The following is a 20,685-nucleotide window of genomic DNA, read 5'->3' on the forward strand; positions in this document are numbered from 1 at the left end:
GAAGGCAATTATTCAGTTTACTGGTGCCAAGTTTTTACGCTTTGTGTTTTAGAAATTAAATGCATACAGATACATAGATACACACGTACATGCATTTGCTTTTCTTTTTAACTAACACAAGAGTTGTGAGGCCAATTGTGATAGCTGGTTTTGTAATGGAGCTTTCATTCTGTATATACATTCTTTAAATCTGGTGTGATAACCAGTGGCTTACAGCAACATTAGGAAAGCTGAGACTCTGAGACTGTAGAGGAGCTATTTAGAAATACAGCCTGTTGTTGTATACAGAACATGTCAGCTCTTGGTAGAAAAAAAAAATATATATATATTTAATAAAGAAAGGTGCTTCATGTGTTTTTTACCTTGGTATAGGCTGAAGTCCAGCAAGTAAAGTTCAATCACAAATCTGACTGCTACCCTTCCAATATGCGATAGGGTTTTGATGTTCAAAGTTAGGTGCATGTTTAAGTACAATACTGAACAGGAGCCAGAGTGAAAACATCTTTCATTTAAGATAAAAATTCCTGCTTTAACTTTTCTTCCTTGAACTCTGGCTCCAATTTGTGAATATTCTGGGGATGTTCAGGCTTCTGCATGGTGTCCAGCGGGAATGTCAGCAGTTCTGCTTCACTGACGTGTATCAATAGTGCTCAGAGATCAGAGCTCAGAGCGAACACTTAGGAGGGGCAACCTTGTCAGTCAGCACTCAAGTACTTTGCTCTGTTCTTGACCAGCCCATGCAATTCTCATCGCCCTCAAGGTAAGATGAGTGGGTGGATCATGGAAGTGTACAAACAGCCTTCAGGATAATAACTCAACTCCTCTCCTTTTACCTTGAAGCAGTATATTTCCACACACAACCAAGGTGGATAAGACAATATTCAATTTAGAGAGGTGCTCAGAATAGGACGGGCTGTATTTAAAAAGAAGAGAGCAATATGCCTTTTATAAATAATGCAGTGGCTTGCAGTTGTGAGATGCACTCTGGATTTAAAGGCAAATGATGCAGAATTCCTGGCCTCTCTGCAGTGTAATCTGTGAGTAAAAGCTCACCAAGTGACTGAGCAGGTAGAGTAGTAGGTACAGCTGCTAAGCTTGTACTGTCTCTCTGTACAAAGGGCTACTTCTGGCTCACAGCACAAGCCTTGCCAAAGTGATGTTGGACTGGAATTGGCTGCAGTAGAGGCTCCTCTGTCCTTGCATTAACTGGTGGAAAGGACTGTGCTCTTTGCAGATGTGCAGGGCTACCTTTGCTCCTGGAGAAGCTGGGGATGGATACTGCCTCCCTGATGAAGGACGTGTCTTCAAGGCACAATGCAGCATTTCCTTTGACTGGGGTTTCAAGCATCCCTCCTGACCTTTAGCACAAGGAAAGTCAGCAGACAGCAAAAACATATTAGGAGACCTGCGCACCAAAGATTTCTCATCTCTCTCTAACATATGGAAATGCTTAAGGGAAAATTATCACAGCTTGTCACAACTCTTGTATTCCTCTTTCAATTACAGTAGCTGACAAACATTTAAAAGCTAAAAGAGAATAACTACTTCAATGCAGTGTAGCAACACTCTTTAAAAAAAGATCACCTCAAATCTGATTCTGTCTGGTGCAGTTATCAGTTATTCTGCATGTATTCTACTGGCCATTTATCTTCGTCTGTGTCCCTGATCTGTCTATTGACATGTTGACAGGTAGGACAGATGGAAAATATGAAGAAGAAAAGTCTTACTACAAATAACAACCCAGTCCATTATGTTACTGCTAAAATATTTATAAGAGAAGTTTAATGTGCTTTTTTAATAATAACATTAAAGAATTCACGTGTAATTAAATGTGATATATAAATCATGTTGTTTGCTAGAGTTATTGACTATACTGTTCTCATTCTGCCAAACTTAATATAGAATTAATTGTTAATTTTCAAGCCAGCAGCTTTCTCACCAGTTTATACTCTGGTAGTTTAGGTCTGAGTCACTGAGGTATTAATACCAGAACATAGGTTGCTCCTTAAATTGTCATAAAGATGTTCTTCTCAAAATATGAACTCTTTTTAATACGTTTACCTGTTTTTTTGAGCTCCAATATAGACAAAGTTGAATACGCAAAACATTTCTACCAGTCTTACAGTCAATATAAATTGTATATCTTCATTATACTTATTTTTGTTAGCAAACAGTAGTCCAGATCCTCAGCAGACAACACCAGAGCTCACACAGCTGAACAATACACATCTATAGTGGATGTGGCTCTTGTCTATATACTTTCTCCTTGAATAAACAATTGCATATTGAGAATACCCGGGTTCTTCTGGGGACTAGTACTCAAATGAGATTTACCTAGTATTAACAGTTATTTGACCTTCCTAAGCAGAGCATGAATAAAATGCTCTTTTACATACTTTTGTACAGATGTCTTAAATATTTAAATGAAACATAAAACTTTTCTTTCATGAAGGACCGATAATACTTTGGACCTCACTTGAAATCTAGGTCACTCTGACCTTGTGTAAATGAAATCTTGCATTTCACCAATTTTTCACATGCTTGTTCTGTCTTGAACAAAACCTCAGAATCAAATAAGCACCAGCTTCAACATAGAGGATGATTAACTTAAGGAGTTCTTGGCTTCTTCTTCAAGAAGGTTAACATGACCTTGAATGGCAGGAGAATATTATGGATTTGTATTGTTGAATCTTACGAAAAGTGTTGTTGTAAGAAGTTCACTTGAAAATGTTATTTTAAAGCAGACAAACAGACATTTCTCTTTCACTGCTTTCTTGAAGTTATTAACCCATCTACAAACTGAAACTAATCAGTAGGTTGGCTGTCTTTTACCAAAGTGATACTCAGCCAAATTCATGCACATAGTTCCCATTTCGCTTCTGTAAGAGTTTTATCGATGGTGGTGCTATAAATTCTACCTCTACCTTCTCTCTCATTGGTGCCATTATCAAATACTAAAAGATGACCTTGGAAAATCAAGAGGCCAGGAAACACAAATGTACAGCTAACCTCAGTTCCCCATTGTACATATGGCTATCTATTAATTTCTGTAAGCTTATTCTACATTAGGGCTTTGTTCCTCCCTTGTTAAAGTCAGTAGCAAAAATGTTAACATGAATGGGGCAAAATTAGGCATATAACTGAAAGTGAAGTCAAATCTTGTTTGAAGAATTCTCACCTAAGACTTAGAGCCTGACACAGTGGTCACTGAAGCATTTCTAAAGGTCATTGTCTGATATGATCTTTGCATAATTGTTAGGAATGAAGACATCTTTATTCTGCTCTGGTTACTAGCAATGCTCATATAAAAAGTAAATTATTTACAGCTCCTTTCCTTTTGAAAATGGGCATTATTTATGTAGGGAGAAATAAAGCACACCTAGTTTGAATCAAACTGAAATCAATCAGTTGAGTTTTATGTGCTAGCCACACTGTGCCACTTGTATTTTCCAGTTGTAATCTGTGTAAAAAGTCAGACTATTTTGAAAAGTAGTGCCACCAATTTAGAAAAAAAAAAAAGAGTCTCAGAAGTTAAATTCTATTGATAGTGGAGGAGTAGGAGTGATTCCAAATCATGGTAATGCCCTTAATTAGGTGTCAGTTGCCATTCTAGTCATACAGTATACATGTATACTGTATGTACATGTAGCTCTTCCTTGACAAAAGACAGGGGAACATCCTTCTTAATACATGCGAGATGTCCTTTCAGTTGAAATATGTAAAAGTTGTCAAATTTTTAGTCCTTGTCTATTTTTTGAATTTTCTAATAAGAACCTCCTTCACATTTTCTTAATGTTTGTTTTTCAACAGTTTACACTGCTGAATTCCTCATTGCAGTGAGAATGAAAATATACTTTCTCAAGTTGTCATTAAGAAAACAACCTCTTTGATCTGGATATATCTGAGTGTTTGACTCTTTTAATAGTCTGTCAACATTATTATGGATGTTGTTGAACTTATTCATTTGTTGTGATAGTATTGATGAGCACTGAGGAGAGCCCCATAGTGCACTAAAAAGCTATCTCAAATAGTTGAGGTCTTCCATTAAAATCTACTAAGGAATGTAAAAATTTCTCCTAAGAAGGTAAATACTTATACTAAGAAGAAAAGTAAGAGCTGGAAAATGGACAAATTAAATATGGGTTTAACAAGAAGAATAGAAAATTATTACAGTAGAGAGAGAATAAATAAATAAATAAATAAATACATGAACCTAAACAAAAGTAATCCAATTGGTCTATCAGGAAGTAGGGAAGAAAAATAACACCAGTTTGTGTATTCAGACTGGATGAATTTCAAGCCAGTAACCAACTTCAGTTAAGTCAGTAACAGAACTCACATCCTCAGAGCTATGTATTTACATAAGTCCAATGCAGGACTGACTAATCATGTATGTTTCAGGAGATGTTCTAGTGGTCTTAAGATGAGTCTTTTGAAAATAAACTAGTTGGATAGACAGACCAGAGGTAGAGGCCTAGATGCAGTTTTGTGCACCTCACATTAATTTTCATGTAAAGAAGTTGACTTTTCAAGTTAAAGTTGTTTAAATGTTCATACACATATTTCACATAAAGAAAAAGGTTGACAGTTTCTATGTTGTGGTCACTTTATAAGAGGATAGTTGATTAAAATGTGCCTATTGAGAAAGAGGATGCTACTAGAGCCACTGTTTGAAAGTAGTTCATTTACATTGAATGTGAAACACACGTAGCAGAGCAGTTCTTGGGAGCAAAGTCAAAGTTTTCAGAAGTAGATTTACTCTTTTCAATAAATTTACTTTGAAACACTTAAGAAAATCATCATTTTGAATCTGAAAGCATGTTAGTGTGACTGCAGTTTTGAACAGTTTTAGGAAACATTACCCATGTTAGCACACTTATGTAACTATCACAAGCCTAGTTTCTTCTCAGCAAAAAAATGTTTTGAGGTTGTAATTTGAAATTTAGCACCTGTAACAGTGTGTGTTGGAGGCAGCAGATCCTGATTCCTTCCATATGATAGGAAAGCCTCACCTTTCTGCAACCTATATTCATTTCATTTGCCTGCAAACAATATAAAGATGAATAATTTATGAACATTCTTGCATTGAAGTATATGTTAGCAGCTCTCAGTTTTTAAAACAGAAGAGTTTTTACTGTGAATCTGTGTTCTGACATGGTGCTGGAACCACAGAGATCTTCTGGATCCTTTAGGTGAGTAATCAGCTTTATTTTTTTTAGGTGAGTAGTTAGCTTTATTTTCCAGCAAGTAGCTGAAGTAGAAAAACTGCCCCCATTTTTTTCTTTTCTACCATATAAGTCACAAAGTAAGGCACTGTGCATGTATGTGCTCACGTGAAGCTGCCAGGTATTCTTCCCAGGGATTCTTTTAATACCCTTTGGTATTACATTCTATTACATGGAATGTTATACCAAAGTAGATTTCTGGAAGCTCTCACCTGAATGGAAATCAATAATTTTGACACACACCGCTCTTTTCTCAAAAGTATCAGATTTAGACCAGAGCTTCATAAGAGCAAAATAAACTTCACAGACCACCACCATAGCTATGACAGCTCTCTTATTCACCTGTAAAATGGTGACATTCACTTCTGTTAAACGGGAAACTCCTACATCTGGCATCTGGTAGTGGTACTTTTTCCCATTCTTCCAGAAACCTACACTCCCATCCTTTACTGCCCTGCTGAAGAAAGTAGCAAAGAGCAAATGTGCAAGCTCTGACAACCATTACCCTACTTGCTGTTAAGAAAGAGACTGTAACTCTCAAAAGGGACAGTGAGCAAGAGGAAGCAGTAGATTTAGCTGGAAAGAGCCCAAGGATGTGTGCATGCAAGCACCAAGATCTAGAAACTTGAGCTCTGGGTTCACTCCAGCAACATAAATCATAGAATCAATCATAAAATGGCTTGAGTTGGAAGGGACCTTCAAGATCACCCAGTTCCAGTCCCCCTGCCATGGGCAGGGACACCACCCACTAGATCAGGCCTCATCCAGCCTGGCCTTGTACATCTCTGGGGATCGGGCATCCACAGCTTTTCTCGGCAACCTGTTCCAGTGCCTCACCATCCTCTGAGTGAAGAAAAGTGCCTCACTGGCAGTATTGATTTCTCTGAGAGGGACAGGTAGCCCAAATTATGTGAACATAATTTATTCTAGCTCTAACATACCACATCCCTCTGTTTTAATTCTCTTTCTTCTGCTTACTGAGGAGGCTATAATCTAGAGTTACACAGCTGACCACAGAACAACTTTTTCCAGAAGGAAGCTGACTTGTTTAAAAGGAAACAGAAGAAGCAGCAAAGTGATGGTGCATTAGTGAATGGTACAATGAGCCACTGATAGTGCTCCACTGAAACAAAGGGCCCTTTGCAAGAATCCTCTCCTTTGGCATATGATAGACCTCATGCCCCGGGATCACGATGGCTCACAGACGGAAACAAGAGAGGAAGCCAGAAATCTTGTCATTTCTTTTTCTCATGGGATAAACAATGTTTTATTCTACCTTTAACCATGGAGGGAGACACCACCACTTAGCAAGCAAATCTATATTAAGTGCACTTTCTGGAATTATTTACAGTACCATTTGTTCCAGAAAATGACACTGATAATATATCACTGAATTCAGAAAATGGAGTTTGACAGAGATAAAGGCTTTTTAAGGAATAAAAAGCATCCTCCTTAATGATGCCTAATTAAATAATTCTCTGTTTTCCTGCCCAAAAAGAGAAGGAAAATACCATTGCTCTCCCACAATACTCTTTTGAAACTCACAGACAAGCCACTTTGGCACACTGGTTTTAACCATTAATGACTCAACAGCAAGCAAGACTGTTTCTTGTGTATCTTAGCAATATATTTTTGATCTAAGCAAAAGCCCCACCTCACTGTTCAGGGATCAATTTGTCTGAAGAAATAAGGATTCATCCACATATATTTCATCACTGTAGACAACTTTATAGTTATTTCCCATGTCAAATTATATTACTTGTTAACCAGTGAAAAGGGAGATCAGAAATCAAAGAAAAATATGTTTATTTTTGAGTACCCTAAGAATTCATTTGTTCTTGTAATTTCTTGCAATTTCCAGATATGCCTGTATAAGTTCACTTTCATGTAATGTATCAGGAATATATTCAGGAAATAAAGATGTCCTGCTGGCCAGATCTGTTTTTGTAAAGGTAACCCTGCAGGTTGTATGCTACTAGCACAGTTTTTATGCCAAGAAGTATTAAGAAGTATTAAACAGGAGCGGTTAAAAGTCAATCCTGCCTTGCAGCTGCTTCTAGTGAACCTGGCAAAGGTCCCCCAGTCTGTCCATAAATGTATGGTGTCATTGCTATATAAGAACATTAATCAATGTTCTGCCTCATGATGACCACAGAAATGTCTTACCTTGTGATTTTGATGGGAACTGCAGACAGGATCACATATTCCCATTATTTCTTTTATTTTTGGTAGAGCAGCTGTAAACATTAGTTAGCTTAAGTTTAAGTCAATGAGTTAATTTCAACAGTGAGCATTCTTTAAGCAGACATTAAGTAAATGACCTAATGGTAATGCTTCCTCTCCAGAAAGTCCTTTTATAAATTGTACAAGGTGATATAAATTATCTCTCTCTGGACTGGAAGATTTTGATTTTTTGTTGTGTAAATAGTGTCCAGCCATGGTAAGGGCTCCATAAAACAAGCAATTAAAAAGAGGTAAAATATACATCAGTGTATGTATTTTGTATACTGTAGTTTTATAGAAAGACTGCTTTCCCACCACAAAATGCACATAAAGATCACAACACACACACACAAAGTTGTTTGTTTTTTTTACAGTGAAAGTCAGTGGTGATTTTTGGGACTGTTCTCTTAATGTAAGACAAAGATTCTTACTTTAAATGCCTGAATGTACTATAGGAAAAGTCCAGTTACCTTCACTGATTACAAGAAACCAGGGATCCTAACACAGCTAGTCTGAGAAGAACTTCTCTTTGATATCTAAAGCATGTGTGAAGACACCTAGCCAGCCGTCACTTTTTTGTAAGTGAAAGGAAGAGGAGATTTGTAACAAGTGTTTACCTTATTTTCACATTGTGTTTCTAAGACTGATATAGTAGAATGTCAGGTTTAGTAGGTGGCAGTGATGTATTTGGAATATAAATGGAGATGGTTTTCTGAATGGAGGTAGCTCAATTCTATGTCCATTTTAGGACATATAATTGCTTAGATACAAGAAAGATAAAGACATACTAATATGTAGATGGAGAAATTATACTGTCTGCATAAGTCTTTAAAGGAGAGACAAACTTTTGTGCCAGTTTGAACTCTCGGGTTTCATAAAAGCCTTTTTGTCTCTTTTTATGGCCTCAGGGGATGAAATAGAATATTGTTTTGAAACTTAGTGCAGATCATTGTGCTTGTGTGCTTGACATATATATTGAACTTCTGAGTTTCTTCTGAACCATTAAAAAAAAAAAAGTATTTTTTAACACTTATTCTATTATTATAATTTTTATTACAAGTAAAGATGGCATCTTGGCACCTCATAAACCTGTTCTTCACTGTCCTCATTTATGTACAAACTGATAGTCCCTGTCACTAGTGACTTAGATTTTAATAGGACTGTTCCTATGTGCTGTGAAAAAATAAAAAAATAAATAAACACAACATATATACATGTATATATACATATGCAATAACATCATCATTGTGCTTTTAGTTCACCAGTAACATCCTATTATGGACACTTTAAAATGATTTGCAAATAATACTGAATCAGCCAACCTTCTTTTGTTTTTTTAACAGCCATTCTTGTGGCAGAGAATGCTTGCATGATGCTAGCAGCCTGCCCTTCTTCCCCCAGTGTTTGAAAAAAGGTTGCATAGTTTTGTTCTAACCCTCCCTCTTTCACACAAAGTAGAGATAATAATAACTAAAAACAAACAAACAAAAACAGAAACAAAACATGCAATAGCAAAGGAGAGAAATCCAAGTAAAGAGGAGTTGACTGAGGGAAGACCTGATTGCAGCTGGTGCTCACTGAAGTAGCTGCCTTAAGAGGGAAAAAGAGTGGGATAGGTGAAATAAGAATACAGAAGACGTTCAGTTTATTGCTTAATCCAGACAAAACAGCATTTGGACTTCATAAATGCAGAAGGGAGAGGTTTATTCTGGACACCTTTCATAAATAAACTTTTGCCTTTGAAAATAAAGTGGAGCTTACATCTGTGTCTGAAGATACCGACCTCTTTCCATTGTGGATGACAGCGAGCACTGCCTGTTCGGTGTTCTTTAACAGAACTCAATTATGTGTAAGGAAAATAGGTCTGTTTTCAAAATTAAGTGTATTACGTGGGATAAGAAGCTTTCTGTTCTTTGAGTAGAGAAAGATAATAGACGCTTCTAATGTCCTGTTCCTTGTTGAAACTACAGTTCAGTAGCCTTGTCTGGTTGGAGCTGAACAACAGATTAAATCTCACTTAGTTTCTAATCATTCCTGTGTTGAGTACAAGAATCAGTGCTTCTTTGGGATGAGGAAGCTGAAAACAAGGTGTTGCCATAGCATGGATCTTAAGCCCAAAATTCATAATGAAGGATCTGTTAGCCTGTTTTACCTTCTGATAACCAAATGTTATTCTTATAACAAGAGTTTAATTTGGAATGGCTCTTTCGGACTGCATTGTCGTACTGTTTGTTCCTAATTGATACCATTTCTTCCTAATTAGCTTCATCAATATCACCATGAATCAGGAATTGCTGTTACATTAAGTTAGGGTCCTAATCATAAAGACAGGACTGTGATTTTTCCCCACGACGTGTATAATCCTATGTTAAGCATCTCAGAGAAATATTTTAAGCTTAACTCTTTGAAATAGCAGTTTACCTATGCTGGTCTATCAGTGCAATTTTGTTACATTAAAAAAAAAAAAAAAAAAAAAAAAAAGATTGCTTCTCTTAGCAGTCTTTTTGTTGGCTATGCAATTATGATGCTAATTTAAAGCTAGTTAAAACTTATTGCCTTAATAGAAGCTGAACTTTGCTAACCAAAAAGGGTATGTTTTTACCCGTAGGGCCTAACTGGTTAGAAAAGAAATAAATGAAAAAAATGATCTAGTGCAAACACTTATTATATCCTCTGATGATGTCTTGACTTTTCCAATAACAAAATTTCCTAATCTTCATATATACCAGCATTTAGCAAATTAAACATTTAATTTTTCAATGGTGGAAGAGCATGGGCACAGCAAGAACAACTCATTCCACTCATTCCTGCTGAAAGGTATCTGCAGCAAAGGATTAACTGCTGTATTCAACAATAACGAAGCTCTTGTTTTCAAATAAGGAGGTTAATTGGTTTTGTACAAAATATACATATATAGCACGTACGACTAATATTAGTTTTGTGAAGGCTCTAAATAGAGCCTTAGAGGTTTAGATTCCTTAGCAAGGGAATCTAAAATTGTCTTTTATTACCATTTTTAAAACAATCTGTCCTTGACCAATAATTATACTTGCAGAGCCCATGTTAACATGTCATTACAACTGCTTAACATGTCCTCTGAACCTTCAGTGATTTCAGTGATTCTCTTTTTACACTACAAATGTGTTACCAGCTGTAAGCCTTTGCATTGCTTCCCTCTTTTTTTTTTTTTTTTTTTTTTTTTCCATCAGCATCACAGAAGAATTAGTGATTTCTTAGACTGCTAGTGCAAATGGCTGTGAACCAGGTTCTAATCCTCCCTAAGGTTTTAACATCAGTTTAAGAAACTCAGAAGGTGTCATAATGTATCTATGAAAAATCTAAATAAAGGTGCACATTATACATCTGCCTGACATCTGAGAAACATGCATTTACAGCTTCTAATTAATATTATGGTGATACATATATGATATAACCATTTCTTCAAAATTTCTAACAGTTTTTGACACTGAGATGGTGGTCTCTGCCCATATGAGTTATGTTTTTACCATAGCTTCAGAGACACGTAAAAGCTTGGTGTGACACAGAGTTGATTGGCAGTGTTTTATATTTGTCTGACAACACATTTTGGAATTTGTCCATAGTCAAATAACAACTATGTTTATAAAAAAATCACCTCTCTCTCATGCAAATTTCATCAATGATTGTGGACCTTTCTGAATTTAAACACTCCAGTTTTATTCTCATCACTTGTATCAGTTCTCAGGGTTGGTAACTCATGATTTTGGAGAAGTCATAGTGTAAAAGAAATTTTCTCTCTCTTATTCTTCTATGTTCATACTTAATTTTCACCTTAATTGTGATGGGTTTTAAGTTTACATAATTAACGTACTGTTAGGTCTCATGCAGCTTCCATTTCTAGATCTGTGTCTTGGAGGAATACATGGTGAGAGCTTAGTGATTTTTTTTTATTTTTTTTTTGGTCAGTGTTCTTAACTCATTTCAAATAATGCTAGTTTGCTGGTTGTAAATAATGTATATTTTCTCAAGTTTCTCTCCAGTGCCATATTATGAATAGTAATGAAATGTTAAAGTTGTTTTATCTGTACATAACATTATTACTGGAAATATCTCAAAAAAAAAAAAAAAGGCTAACAAAAAAACAGACCTCATTTAGACAGCTGAAAAATGAGCAATGTCAGAGTCTACCAAGCATTAGATTTGTCACTGATGCTAACCACTCCTTTCTCTCAGTATATGAAAGTTTTACAGCAATATCCACACAGAACATATAAAAGTCACATACATTTGTGAAGATTTTGTCATCAATAAACAATGAGCCAGATCCTCAGTAGATGTAGATTTATTATAGATCCATTTATGCTAGTGAAGCCTTACAGCTTACAGCAGCAAGAGGTCTGGCCCATTACTTCCAGGATTATGATATTTCTATTTTATAGAATTAGTTATTTTAATTTTAATTTGTTGTGTATTTAGGTTCATCCCACTATGAAATAAAAGAGGAAAAGAGAAGATATATCAATGTTTAAGATTTAAGAAGTAAATGTTGCAGGGCAAGCAATAACGTTTAATGGTAACTATGTCTTGCTGGTTCCATCCCAGGTTACTAGCAAAGTGTGGGTATGCATGTTTTTTAAAACATCTGTATGAACAGCTAGCTCTTTGATTTGATGTGTGGTTGTATTTAGAGAACAACATAGTTTGTATAAACTGAGAGGGAGAATAGCCAAAAAATGTTCTTCAGTCAGTCACAGTGTGTGTGGATATGGTTTACACACCCTCATCCTTCTTGCAAAACCTTCCTTCTGGCAAAACTCCAGTTACCTCACTCTCTCTCTAGTGTTTACCTACAGTTAGGATCCTTTTTGTTTGATTGGAATTGAAGATTTCTGTCTCCCGTAAGGCCAGAATTATCTTCACAGAAATAATTTCTATTAAAACCGTCTTGGGAAAAACAAAACAAGCAAACAAACAAACAAACAAACAAAAACAAAACACCTAGATCCAAGATTTTTCTCCACAAAGACTCTGGAGTTTGGTGGTACTGAAAGACACTAGGTCACTAACAACCAAAAAAAAAAAAAAAAGAAATCAACTTAAAGATTAGTATATAGTATATCCTTAGGGGAAAAAAAAAAAAAATCTCTCTTACTAAGAACCACATTATTTCTAAATAAATTAGAAACAGAATATGAAAGCATATTTACAGCAACATAAAAGGAAGAAATGAACTGAAAGGGCAATACACTGTACTGAGATTATTTGAATATATGCATTTTTAATGACAATTCTAAACCAGAAACTGTTCAATTAAATGCAATCTGTCATGGTTGGGGGAAAAGGAGGTAATCATGCTCAAGAATGACATTTCACCATGAATAGTAACTTTTCACTGTCTTAAAATGTATGTGTGGTGCTTAAATAATGTTAGACAGTTACAGAAATTTTAGAATTATGGGCTTGTAAATTGATTTTCTTTCTATTATTCATTCACTTTTAGGCTCTTTCAGCACTGCAAAACACACATTTTCCTTTATTTGCCCTTTTGCTTCTTGAAGAATATTTGTCATTGTGGAAGTTAAGCAATAAGGTTATATTTGCTTACAGTTCACCAATAATTCTCAAGAAAAAGAGCTGAGAGCAATTCCTAAGCTGTCCCAGCTCAATGCTATTCAGGTATTTAGGACATAATGTTTTTGCCTATTCAAAACTCCATCCGCAGTGCACTTTTGTACAGTCTTATACTGTATAGTGTGGTACATTTTCTTAATTTTGTTGTCTGTTAGTACCAACTGAATAAACAATGCTTTCCAAATGAAGAAGTTGCAGGCATTTCACAAATGCATATCACTCCAAAAATCAACAAGCAAAGATATATATATATATATTTAATAAAAGGTAGCAAAAGAGTCATGGGGTATAAATAAATGATCATGATGTTCCTGAGGGCTAAGGGCATCATGTATCTCAAGAAGGATTGCATAATAGGTGCCAAAAGTTACAAATGTTTGACATTCAATAGAAAATGGAAGCAGGGAATAGAAAACATTTTGGGGCATATTCTGATAAGTGTACAACAGTAAAAACCCATTATATCTACTTATCATTTTTCTGCAATTTGGACTGTGTCTATCATTAGCAAAAACAGCCAGCTTAATCACATTAGACCAATGCTTTGGGGGGACATTTAAGTCTTCATATCTCTCAAGTGTCCTGATTTAATTGGGACATCCTGAACTTTCATAGTAAATCAGAGATCCAGCTGTCCCCAAACCAGCAGGCAAATTCTCACTTTCCATTATTCTCTCCTTATGCTAGCACTTTCCAGAGGGTAAACAGAGGTCTGATAACACACGGACACAGAAATGTCAGATGCCACTCTATTTAAATACAAAGGCATTTTAAGGTTGGCTACTTGGGCAGAACTGCTTGTGCATATAAATCTCCATTTTCAGTGCATTAAAAGCAAGAAAAGTACTGTTTGGATTAAGATACATGTCATTCAATTACACTTTTACTTTAAAACAAATCTGGGAGTTCAGTTTTTCATGCATTGTGCTTGGAAACAATGCAGACTTAACATGCCAAGTCCATTTATTTTTTGTCTAATTTCAGTGCTTACTTGTATGAAACTTACTGAGAATTTTTGTCAGACTTCTTTTTCATTAGAAAGTGCCTAGTCATGGGGATTTGTGCCAACAAATACCAGTTTCAATGACACTTTCTTCAGGAAATTTTTCTTAGTTTATGGTGGGGAAGAATATCTGGTCAAGACTGGTCAAGATGCTATTTCAAAGACTAGACTAATACGAGCTTAGAGTAACCATAAACACACAAAAAATGAGACCACAGTTCAGGTGGAAACAGTTAGAGACCTGCTGCTCCACCTGGACTGTCACAAGTCCATGGGGCCAGATGGGATCCACCCAAGGGTGCTGAGGGAATTGGCGGACATGACTGCTGGGCTGCTTTCCATCATCTGTCAGTGGTCATGGTCATCCGGAGAGGTTCCAGATGACTGGAGACTTACTAGTGAGACAACCATCTATTAGAAGGGTCATAAGGAGGATACAGGAAACTACAGGCCTGTCAGCCTGATCTCGGTGCCAGGAAAGGTGGTGGAACAGGTCATCTAGAATGCTATCACACAATGTATGTGAGACAACCAGGGGATCAGGCCCAGTCAGCATGGGTTCATGAAAGGCAAGTCCTGCTTGACCAACCTCATCTCCTTCTATGACCAGGTGACCCGCCTGGTGGATGAGGGAAAGCCTGCTTACGTAGCCTACCTAGACTTCAGCAAAGCCTTTGACATGGTCTCCCACAGTATTCTGCTGGAGAAGCTGGCAGCCCATGGCATGGACAGGTATGCTCTTTGCTGGGTTAAAAACTGGCTGGATAGCTGGGGCCAGAGATTGGTGGTGAATGGAGTGAAATCCAGCTGGTGACCGGTCACCAGTGATGTTCCTCAGGGGTCGGTGTCAGGGTCCATCTTCTTTAATAACTTTATTGATGATTTGGATGAGGGAATTGAGTACACCCTCAGTAAGTTTGCAGAAGACACCAAGTTAGGGGGAAGTGTCAATTTGCCAGAGGGTAGGAAGGGCCTGCAGAGAGACCTGGACAGATTGGGTCAATGGGCAGAGACCAGTGGGATGAGGTTCAACATGGCTAAGTGCTAGGTCCAGCACTTTGGCCACCACAACCACTTGCAGCACTACAAGCTTGAGGGAAATTGGCTGTAAGCAATGCAGAGGAAAAGGATCTGGGGATGTTGGTTCGACGCTCCCCTGAACACGAGCCAGCAGTGTGCCCAAGTGGCCAAGAAGGCCAGCTGCATCCTGGCTTGTATCAGGAATAGTGCAGCCAGCACAAGCATGGAGGTGATCATCCCCCTGTACTCTGCTCTGTTGAGGCTGCGCCTCAAGTACTGTGTTCAGCTTTGAGCCCTTCACTATAAGAAGGACATTGAGGCCCTGGAGAGTGTCCAGAGAGGGGCTACAAAGCTGATGGAGGTCCAGGAACACAAGTCCTGTGAGGAGTGGCTGAGGTAACTGGGGTTGTTTAGTCTGGAGAAGAGGAGGCTCAGGGGAAACCTTATTGCTCTCCCCAGCTACCTGAAAGGGAGGTGGGGGGAGCTGGGAGTTGACTTCTTCTTGCAGATAACTACTTATAGGACTAGAGAAAATAGCCTCAAGTTGCACCAGGGGAGGTTCAGGTTGGAAATTAGGAGACATTTCTTCTCAGAAAGAGTAGTCAGGCATTGGAACGGGTTGCCCAGGGAGGCGGTGGAGCCATCGTGCCTGGTGATGTTTAAGGAAAGGTTGTACATGGTGCCTGGGGACATGGTTTAGTGGGTGACATTGGTGATAGGGGGGAGAGTTGGACTAGATGATCTTGGAGGTCTTTTCCAACCTTAATGATTCGATAATTTTATGACTCTACCTTAGCACTCCAATGATTTAGCTCTAAGGTTTCCTATGTTTCAGAAGAGGATCTCCAAACTATTGGCAATTTTCACGTGTTCCTCTGTCATTTTCTGTGGAATGTAATTAGAACACAATGTCTTAAAATACATATATATATTCATAATTTCAAGCGTTTTCAGGTATAGAAAGCCATTTTATGTGCAACTACAGTTCTGACACAGCTTCTGAAGATTTTTAGTTTATGACTGTCTTGTGTGTCAACAGTAAGCTCCTGGGGTCAAGTACTGTAACCTCCTTTTACTACAAACCTGGCAAAAACCACCTACAAACTTTGAGTATGGAAATATGACTTCATCTATAACATGAGCAGTAGAATATGTGAAGTACAATGTGGAATACGAAAAAATAGAAATAAATATAGATATTTAATATGGAATCCTAGCCAAAGGTTTTCATATGCTGTTAATACAATGAAGATTCATCCTCTATGAATGTTCCTTGTGACTGATCATATTTCTTTTCCTTTCTGTTATGTCACACCACGTGGTCATTTTCAACTGCACAAAGAATCAAATCATCTTTACTTTTTGACCTCTGCAAATAGGAAGAGCTACAGAAGCTCCAAGAGTGGTGAATCAAGTCACAACCACTTGGGAAATGCCCACCCAGCTCAGTTTGGCTGAACTATTCATGCAGTGGTTCACTGACTGGAGTAGTTTGCAGGCTGCTGAGCAAAGGAGCCCTTTGCCACCCAGTAGCTGCTGCTCCTTTCTCTCTAACCACAGCACTACAAACATTTTTAGAACAGGCTATGTTGCTCCCCTAAGGGAGCAACTCCTCTTCCCCTAAGGGATAACTCCTCTTTGTAGCAACCTGCACAGCAGGATGAGGTGACAGCACAGTCACTAATTCTGGAGGAGGGAGCCCACCCTGGTTACAATTTCCATTCACAATGTCCAGTGCACTCGAAGGATGGGACACATGAAACAGGGAGGGAAAGAGGGGCACATTTTTACAATCAAATCCATAAATTAAGTCAATTTAGAAGTAGCACTGAAATCTTAAAAACATCCTTTTGACAGCACCAACTGAGCATTTACTGAGTATCCAAGGACAAATCTCATGCTGAGAATGTTTAACACCATGGGGAAAGTAATGGTCAAGATCCTAAATATCCCACCTTGAACATGTTGATCTTAAAAGTAAGGGGTTAAAGCTCCTCTGCTTCATTTAATATATATTGCATCTGTCTCTCAAGAAATCATTCTTCAGTGAATGAACTCAGCTTAGTGAAAGCAACTCAGCTTAGGTGGAGAATTAGAAGGGTTTCTCTAGGCAAAGAAGATTCTTCTCTTGTTCTGTTTGTAGATTCATCCATGGAATCACTTTCTCTTGGTTTTAAGTCTACTCTTCTTTCAGTTTTACTGCTTTGCTAAATGGCTGTATTTGGCCATTTAACCTTCTTCATAAAGCATTTTAGAATTTTCAGTTCAGAATGTAGTGTTTTATCATTCCTTGTGATTTTTCATCTTCAGTGATCAACTGGGCAAGTGTAATATTTGTTGTAGATTGTATTGAGTATTCTCCTGCTAATCATTCATTCTGTACTAAATATTCAATGTAATAATACATTCTGCTAATTAGATTAAAGGTAGCACAGGTGCTTATCTGCATTGAACCCATTATTCATGTCTCATTGTGTGATCTAACACTAAAAAGCTTGTATCATTCCTGCTGTCCTTTACTGCTTTTTTTTGTAATTGCAAAGTTTGACCCTAAATCAGTCATCCTTTTGTTGACCAAATAACACTATTTGCTTATCTTGCCTATTAGGATCTAGCTAACTTTATTTTTTCTGTACCTTGCCCTCTCAGCTTTCCCAATTTATTTTTCAGAGTTTTTAAGTTAAGTAATACAAGAAATCCTAGTTAAATAATAATAATAATAATAATAATAATAATAATTGATGTATTTGATTGTGTTCTTAGCTGTAGGAAGGCATTGAACATAGGATTACCTTTTCAATCAGGATTGAAAAACAGGTAGATAAAAAGCAGAGCTTATCTCATTATCTGAATCATATCTCCATAGGTTTCAGTAGCTGGCCAGAAGTATTTCTGAACTGAAAAATACGTGTCCAAGATAATGTGGCATATCCCTCACCATATAGGTCATATTGTACAGCTGCACTTGCAGACACAATATTGTGCCACTTGCCTCTCAACTACACAAAATATGGTTTATATTCATACAGAAAGTGAATAGAACAGAAGTTAAGGGTGTTAACTTTATGTATAAACCTTGAATTTACTGTGGATTTAAATTAGATTCACTAATGATTATTTTAGGCAGTTGTATCATCACCCATCAAATCCTACTAAGGAAGTTGAACCAGGTCCTAATGATCTCCTTCAAATCAATGACTCTCTTGCACATCCAGGGAATATTGACAGATATTGGACTATTCCTAATGAAATAGACTTTGGTACAAAATTCTGACTGAATTTCTGGTGAAGTCTTAAACAAAGAATTGTATGATCGTGACAGTTCTTTCCTCCCAAAAATGATGTTACCAGCTGTCTCTTGAGGCTCCATGGGCCTCAGTGAATCCTGCTTCTCCTCAGAGTGTGATGGTGGCTTAATTGGCTTCACATCCTCTCAGTAAATGAGGATGCCAGTAACATCAGTCCTCTTAATGACAAGTGCATTGTAGGGAGTATGGAGTGTTTCAGCCAGAAATCCATGATGTTGATAGAGAGAGGTGCTTTTCCTCTTTGTTGGACTCATATTGTATCCTCAAACCATAGGTGGAATGGATTATTCCTGACCTTTCTTAAAAGCTCGATTGATTTTTCTTTATATCAGCATCATCAGGAATGTGTGTACAGCAAGAAATGGTTATTGCTACAATCTAGCTCCAAAACTGTGGTTTGGGATCAATTTGTAGGTCATGAAGAGTTTCTGGAAGGATATGGCTCAGTAGAGCTTCTGAGTAAAACACATTGTATGCTTTCCTAAGGTGTGGATGCCCTTCTGCTCCCTAGCAACAAAATATCCACTTCACGTGGCCTATGTCAAATCGTTCTTTATGACAGTGATGCTTTCCTTCACTAAATGGAAAACAACCCAGCTTTTTGGTTTTAAATACTTCTTTTTTGATTGTCATTAGAGTAAATCTACCTAGAGGAAACAAAAATATTTCTCAAGTTTTTTGAGAACAACCTTTCTTTTCTTTAATCTTTTATCATGTCCTCAGTTTAAAAACAAAACAAAACAAACAAGCAAGCAAACAAACAAACAAAAACCATGAAGAGCAAATATCCAGAAATTTCTTATTGCTGTTCACTTGAGAATACAGGACCCGTCACTGATGAATACAGTAAGATTAGACTTTGAAAATGTATGGAAGGGGATATTATATTCCACATTTTCTCTTCCCTGTGAAAGAAAAAAAGAAAGAGTATGTTTTCTTTTTATCTATCAATCCAAGATTATCTGTACAGCTATGCTGAAAAATATCATTCAGGAAAATTGCATAATTCACAAGATAGAAATGAGACTTTTCCTGAGTAAGAAGAGTGAGCTTTCATCTGCAACTTGCTATTTATTTCAACAAACCAAGCAAGAAGCAGCCTTCACCAAGCTCTGTAAAGACTGGCTCTGTATCATTTACAAGATGCACTGAAGGTGAAGCAGTTGCCACTGCCTGCCCAGGAAATACTCCACCCTTTACAGCATAAAACCGTGCAATATGATAATGGTGCAGATTATCCAAGACAGTAACTTTGATGAATCCTATTCATCACTTTAAGATTTTTTCATCTTTAAATCTGATGGTGAGGGTCAAGTTCAGACATAGTTTAAAGCAATGCTTTATTCAGAGTCCCCCTACTTAAACAAATACAAGTGAGAAAGGTGCACCATGGACTTGCCACAGATTCTCAACTTTTCTGTCCCTTCCCCAGCTGTAAACCTTGGTTTCCCCCTCCCACTGTGGAGTCCTCGGGGACAAGGAATGCCCTGTGGACAGTTAATAGAATAGCTATCAGGAAGGACAGTTCTGAAAAGATTTTAAGAATTTAGAATTTGTTGCCAAATCCTGGTTGGAATATAGCAGTATTAATGCATGGATACATTGAAAAGCAGAATAACAATCCAAATGGGGCTATGCAAATGGATGCAAATGGCTATTAGTAGACATCAACAAAAGACCAGTAAGGATATGCTTCTGTTTTTTCTCTCCTTCATATTCTTCAAGCCACACCCACTTGCAGTGTAATTTCATATAGCATCATCAATGCAAATGTATCTGTACTGAGTTACACTGAGAATTATGTTTTAATTCAATGGTTTCTAGGGACAAAGAGATGGACTGTCTTGGTCTTTGAAGAGAACTTTACTAGAAACATGCAACAAAGAGCATTTTAGTAAATCTTACTTGGCTCTATGACACAATATTTCCACGTCTTACAACACTTCCATATTAAAATACCCTGGATAGCCAAAGTTTTACTTGCTTCTAATAAGTAACTGTAACTATCATTAGTCCTTATTGTGCCTGCTTTGCTTGTGTAGAGCAGTATATCACTCCAAGAATACTTAATTTGAGAGGGTTCACTGATAGTTCTGTAACACATTTAGGAAGTCAACCTAAAGCATGTTCTTGTGTCTACAAAATTAATTGTTAAGACCTTTAAAAACAAACAAACAAACAAACCACCCCAAAACAAACAGCAAGCAGAACAAAACTGGTAAATATATACCAGATCTGGGTCTTGCTCCCCTTCTGTATTCTTCAAAGAGAAGTTAAGCGATTGGGTAAACTGGGT

At 37.2% G+C, this 20,685-nt stretch overlaps 1 long non-coding RNA gene across 1 annotated transcript in view; it reads right to left on the reverse strand.

Moving 5' to 3' along the window:
- Nucleotides 1–19,073: 19,073 nt before the first annotated feature.
- The window catches only part of LOC309877855, a 637,773-nt gene continuing 636,161 nt past the window's right edge, over nt 19,074–20,685 (reverse strand). The window contains exon 3 of the long non-coding RNA XR_014317442.1: nt 19,074–19,294. This is a non-coding gene — a long non-coding RNA (uncharacterized lncRNA). The remainder of the gene's footprint in view (nt 19,295–20,685) is intronic.

Source organism: Aythya marila (genome assembly GCF_965140915.1).
Source record: "Aythya marila genome assembly, chromosome: 1".
NCBI classification, from domain to species: domain Eukaryota; kingdom Metazoa; phylum Chordata; class Aves; order Anseriformes; family Anatidae; genus Aythya; species Aythya marila.